At 32.7% G+C, this 6,455-nt stretch overlaps 1 protein-coding gene and 1 long non-coding RNA gene across 3 annotated transcripts in view; one reads left to right on the forward strand and one right to left on the reverse strand.

The window, feature by feature from the left end:
- LOC107643792 (probable transmembrane ascorbate ferrireductase 4) overlaps window positions 1–6,455 on the forward strand; it is a 27,359-nt gene that overhangs the window by 10,170 nt on the left and 10,734 nt on the right. The gene's annotated exons all lie outside the window — the stretch shown is intronic.
- On the reverse strand, window positions 347–884 carry LOC110272243. Its single transcript, XR_002363337.1, has 3 exons — window positions 831–884; window positions 676–739; window positions 347–578 (listed from the first exon to the last, which is right to left on the reverse strand). It is a non-coding gene; the product is annotated as an uncharacterized LOC110272243 (long non-coding RNA).

Below are 6,455 nucleotides of genomic sequence, written 5' to 3' on the forward strand. Positions count from 1 at the left end.
TTACCCTTATTTGGGAATGGATCCGTAAAACTAGGGATGAGCATGGGTTGGTTTGGTTCAGGTTCATGGTAAAATTAGAATCGAACCGATAAAAAAGTAATTGGTTTAGATTTGCATTTTTTTGTGCTTGTACCCGAACCAAACCAAACCGATTAAGAGTGGATTGGTTCGGTTCGGATAGCGGGTATCCGATGACTTTGAAATTTATAAAAAAACCAAATTAGCAAATTTTTATCTTAAAAATTCAACAAAATACAATAAACATGTAACATCAATAGAAATAATGCAAACATATTAAACACCATATACATTAAAAACTAAACTCATCAAAATCCAAATATATTAATAGTGAATAATCTTTGTCTAATGAAAATATAAAAGTGCAATAGAAATATTAGAAGTTAAATACAAAAGTCTAGTGAATAATCTTTGAAAGAAGCTAAAACCAAAACACATTAAAATCTAAACATTAGAAGCTAAATACAAAAGTGCAATAAAAATATTTGTCTAGTTTCAAAGTCTTCACTCCATAATCCTTCACTCCATCAATCAATCATATTCAAGAGAGGAGTTGTGACCTTCAAAAAATCAGCATATAATTAGCTAATGTCAATATATAAAATTGATTAATTAAAAGTAATTCAACAAATAAATAATTAGTGAAAAAATGTTAACCTCAAATTGTTGTAAACAACATCAACTCCAATGGCTTGATTAGATATTGTTAAAGCTAAAAGCTCTACATTAATAGTAATTAAATTATTATTAGAGACTCAACAATAACAACAATTACATAATAATTTAAAAAAATATAATTTAAAAATAATTACCTAATTCAAGTTTTTCTTAGTCCTCCAGTTCTTGCTTTAAGTCATACATCTTCTCTTGAGTCTTCAACTAATTTTGTGAGCAAATTAGAGACTCAACAGTAGAAGGACACTTCTAAATTGATCAAGCACATGACCACTAGTACTAAATGCCGACTTAGAAGATACGGTAGATACGGGAATAGCCAACAAATCCCTAGCCATGTGAGCAAGAGCATAATACTTCATTGATTTCAATTTCCACCAATGCAAAATGTCAAAACCGGGAATGTTATCCTCCACATCATCTTCCATGTATCTTTCCAATTCATTCCTTTTGACCTCATCTTGCTTTTTTTTTAACCCTCAATCTAAACTCATCACCAACAATTAGATTTAATATGTGAGCACAACATCTCATATGCATGAACTCCCCATTTAACAATGTTGACCCATTCCAATCACCCATGCCTCTAAGTAAATGCGAAATTGCAACACCATTAGCACTAGCATTGTCAACAGTTACACAAAATATCCTTCTAATACCCCACTCTTGCAAGCACTGTTCTAAGGCTCTCCCTATAGTTTCACCCTTATTATCAGTAATCAAACCAAAATTCAATATTTTTTTATGCAATGTCCAAGACTCATCAATATAATGTGCAGTCACACACATATAATTCAAATTCTGAATTGAGGTCCAAGTATCGGTAGTAAGGAAACCATTTGGCAATTTTCAGATAACAAATTTTTCAACTTCTTTCTCATATCTAAACAAAGCCATACAATCTCTAGCAATTGTCCAACGGGAAGGAACCTTAAACCTAGGTTGTGCTTTACTCATAAATTGTCTAAAGCCTTGAGCCTCAACAAATTTAAAAGGAAGTTCATCAACAATTATCATATTTGCAAGAGCAAGACGAGTTTTCTCTTGATTAAAATCAACAAGCTTCATAGTGACTGCATTAAGGTCATCCTCAAATTGGCTCCCAAGTGCAATAGTTTTCTGCCCCTTTTCAGCTTGCTTATGAGGGTTTTTAGTGACAATTCTTAAATGTTTATGCAAGTTTGTTGTACCATGACTAGAACTATTGCATGCATTTTTTTTACAATAGTTGCAGTAGGCTTTATTAGGAGAAATTTTTAGAAAAATGCGCCCAAACACTACTAGGTGCTCTACTGGGTTTATGTTTTACCACATTTAGAGGCTCGACAGTAGTTTCAGCAACTTCGGTTTGTGTTTCTGATGAAGGATTTGAGGCAGGCAACGGTGGGGGAGCTGGACTTTGCGATGTTCCACCAGAAAGACCATCGTTCTCAGCAGCGGGAGTGGCTACACTTGGAAAAGAAATACTTCCAACAACCGTATCACTTTTAGGGTTAGTTTTCTCCTTTTTTTTAATCTGCAAAATAAATAAAATAAGAGAAGTCATGTATTTGTTACTAACCAATTAGTACAATTGAAAGACCTTACTGTAGAGTATTTATTAACATTGCAAGCAATATGTCCCCAAAATGAAAGTTTACAATAAAAAATAAAACAATATAAACAATATAACACTGTAGAGTATTCATTTAATTACTCAACTAATCAGAGTATAGTTTACATATGATTTCTTCATAGTTACTATCTTATATATAGTGTGTACCGCTAATATAAATCTAAATCTCACCATTAGTAAAATTCAGTTCTAGCTTTCTTTCAATTTTTTCTTCGTTTATCTGCTACCATGAATGATAATAGTAAATGAATAGCATAATATTTTTGAAGTTAAAAATCAAAATTAGCTTATAGAAGATCCTCAATTCAAAATCAAATCTAGCTTTTACATAAGAGCAAGATTCTATTAATATTTAAAAAATTGAACAGCACGATTGCTTCAGAGTGATCAAGATTGATTTATTCAACAACAACTAAGAATGTATAATTTCAAAAATTGAATAAAAAATAAAACAATTAACACTTTAACATATAACATTCCCAAAAAATTATAGACTAACCTGACTGACTGACCGGAGAAGACGACGCTGGAGCCTGGAGGAAGCTGGCTGCTAGAGAGGGAACGACTGACTGAAGACGAAGCTGGCTGTTGGAGAGGGAACCGCGAACAATGACGCTGACAAAGATACTGACTGAGACACCAACGACGGAGAGAAAGTCGGTTGCTGCGTCGCTGCCGCTACTAGGAAGACGATGGAAAAGACGATGCATCAGATGGTCCCACGGGCGAGGTGGAGAAGACGATGCGCCTGACGCCTAATGGAGAAGACGATGAAGATTGGAGAAGCTGGTTGCGTGGTAGGAGGAAGCTCTGCCTTTGCTAGGGTTTCTACTTTCTGGGTTTACTCCATGGTTGCGCCGTTAGTGAGATAGTATTAGGGTTATAAGTTGGAAAACACATAAAAAGTTATATATATATATATATATGATCGGGTTCACGGGTTGGTTCGGGTTCCGCGCCCCCAAAACCGATACCCGAACCAATCATCAACAAATGTCATCGGTTTGGTTCGGGTTGGACCCGATTACCCGTCGGTTCCAGAACCAATTTAGTTGGTTCGGTTCGGGTTCGGACGTGTAATCGAGTACCCGCTACCCGTGCTCACCCCTACGTAAAACTCGAGTTTGAGGGAGAGGGAGATCAGAAGATCGGATGGGGTGTTCGATTTAGTGCGTGTTGAATTCTCCTCTCTTTGTGATTGATGGATACCAAAAAGAGGAGAATCAATTAGGGTATGTGTAGTTTAAGTATTATTTTGTTACTCAAATTCTATTTTTATGGGAATCAAATGTACTAGGAGGAATGTGGGAATTGAAATGATTGTATTTTGATTCTTTAGAATCAAATTTATTTAAAAATAATTTTTCAAACTTTGAACCAAACATAAAAATATAATATTATATTAAAATTTCTAGGAATTATTTATAATTCCTCTAACCACACACACTCTTAGAATTATTAAATAAACTAATGGACACCCAACATGTTAATCATCTAAGAAGTGGATATTTAGTTGGAATTACACTAATTAATGAGAAATACTAAAAATTATTAGAATTTATTATTTTAAAAATTAATTGATGGTCAAATACAATAAATTCTGATGATCTTTTAATATTTTTTTAATTAATAATGTCCTAATAAGTTAACTAATTAGATTATAGAAAGTTAGTTGGAGTTATGTTTTAATTAACAAGGTCCTAACTTATCAATCAACTAGGAAGAGGAAAGTTAGTTGAAGACTTAAAGTTGTATTAATTGGCTCAACTCAATTCAACTTGAATTATCAAGAGGACTCAACTCAATGTCAAGAGGACTCAAGAGTTACTCAAAAACTTTTCCTTAGCCAAAATTCCAGATTATACTCCTTATTGAAAATAATTTCAACAAACAGTGTAAAAAAAAAAAATCCCAAAACTCACTGCTCAAGAATAAAGTCGCAAATCCACTAAATTACAAGAAACATAACAGTTGTACAATTGAATATAAATTCCAAATTCATTTGATTCAACGAAGACTTCAAAATAAAAAGAATCCATTAACATAAAACAAGACTAAAAAGGGTAAAGAGATACAAACCAACAAGTAGATGTTCCTCCTTAATTACAAATTTAAATTCAACATTGGATTTCATTACCAAAAATTGCTAATCGTTCATTGAAAAAGGAAAGTGTTGCAGAGATTTAAAAAGACCATGTAGATGTTTCATTTGATTTTTGGTAATCTCGACAGGATGTCGAATTAAATTTGTATCAAGATCTCAATTTGAGGAGCAAATACGACTCCTCTAAAAAAGAGTGAACTAAACTCGGAAATTACTTAGCGTAAGTATCGAATCTATGTATGTCGAAATATTTGTGATAAATTGTAAACCAAGAAAATAGATAAAGCGAAGTAAAAACTTGGAAATAAAATGCTTGAAAGAAAAGAATCAAAATAAACAACGTAAAGACAAAAATAGGACTGCACATGGATCGAATAATATCCGCATATCCGCGGTAATTATCCGCATCTGATTCGCAGAGCTATCGGATTGGATCGGATCCAATCCGCACTATAGTAGGATTGGATTGCGGATTTGGCAGTGATATCCGCGGATCCGATCCGCAGATCCACACATCTCATATTAATAGCATAGTTTAAGAAAGTAAACCCTAATGTGATATGATTTTTAGTGTGTTGTTTTATAAATTTTATGATATCTTGTTTTTAATTTTTTATGTTGTACTTTAACTTAGAATAATTAAACTTAGATATTGTATTATTATTTTTCTTTTGTTATTCAAGAGAACTTTTATTGATAATAATTTAGAAGTAAATAGGCTTAAACAAGTGAAAAAAATAGATTTTCTAGAGTAAAAAAGGGCCTTAAAACAATTTTTTTTTAATTATGCGGATATACCCGATATCCGATCTGATTCGTAAGTATGCAGATCGAATCGGATTGGATTGGATCCAACTTGAAAAAATGTGGATATCGTATCCGATCCGATGAGTGCAGTGCGGATCGGATAGAATTATAGGTTATATCCGATTCAATCCGTGTGTAACTCTAGACAAAAATAATAAGAAGGGAAAGAAATGAAATAAATAAGAACTGTAAATAACAAGTAAATTGAAGCTTAAAATAAATGAACAAAATAAATAAAAGTATCCGAAAAAAATAAAAAACAATAAAATGAAATAAAAGGAAAAATCAATGTAATGAAAAATAAAATGAATAAAAGAAAATTGACTCAAGACACTCACATGTACTTGCACTCCATCGATCTCCTTGGTATTAGTGTGATTTTGGATTTTGTAGAGTTTTATGTGATGAGGAGGTGTTCAGATTAAAATTCTCTTTTCACTTCTGCATTTCTTTTATTTATAGACCACAAGGATAGATTTGCAGAGTGTCTTTTTCTTCCTACGATTTAGCTTTTTCCTATTTCTCAGGTCACGACACTGTCTTAATTATGAAGAATCTTGACTCCCAAGTTTGACATCCCACGTCTTCTCTTACCTTGATCTTTAAACCCCACGTTCCATAAAGTACTTTTGGATAAAGTCTTTGTGTGATTATCTCATTTTGATTTTTAAAAGTCACTGACTCGACTCTTTAATTATTTTCTTTTCACTTTCTATGATAAGTCAAACCCTTATGCTAACGCTTTTATGGAACAACACATGTGTTATGATACTTTGACCTATATTCTCATAGAACAAATCACATGCTATGATACTTTGACTTATATATTATCAACTCACCTTTAGGTCAAACAATCATGGTCGAGTTATTTGTAATGTAGAATTTTTGTGCTAACATATTGCCCCTTGAAACTTGTCTTCTCAAAAAATAAAATGAGAAGTTTCACTTGATTACGTGCCTTGCACGTGCCATTTTTTCCAAATTTTAAAATTTTGAAAAGACAGTTATGCAGAAATGAAATAGTTCATGCGTTTTTTCTAGGAATATATAACGTTCCCCATGGGCTTTAATGGGCCTCCTCTTTTTAAACCTTTTTACATTCTCAGGGTTTACTTCTTCATTCAATTCCACCATTCTCATCATTCTTCATTTCTGCAAAAATCCTTCTCCTTTTCTTTGAAATCCCTCCTTGTCTTTTCCATGAATTCTCAATCTGGTCTTTATTCTAGCAGTACT

This window comes from Arachis ipaensis, chromosome B05, assembly GCF_000816755.2.
Source record: "Arachis ipaensis cultivar K30076 chromosome B05, Araip1.1, whole genome shotgun sequence".
Classification (NCBI taxonomy): Eukaryota; Viridiplantae; Streptophyta; class Magnoliopsida; order Fabales; family Fabaceae; genus Arachis; species Arachis ipaensis.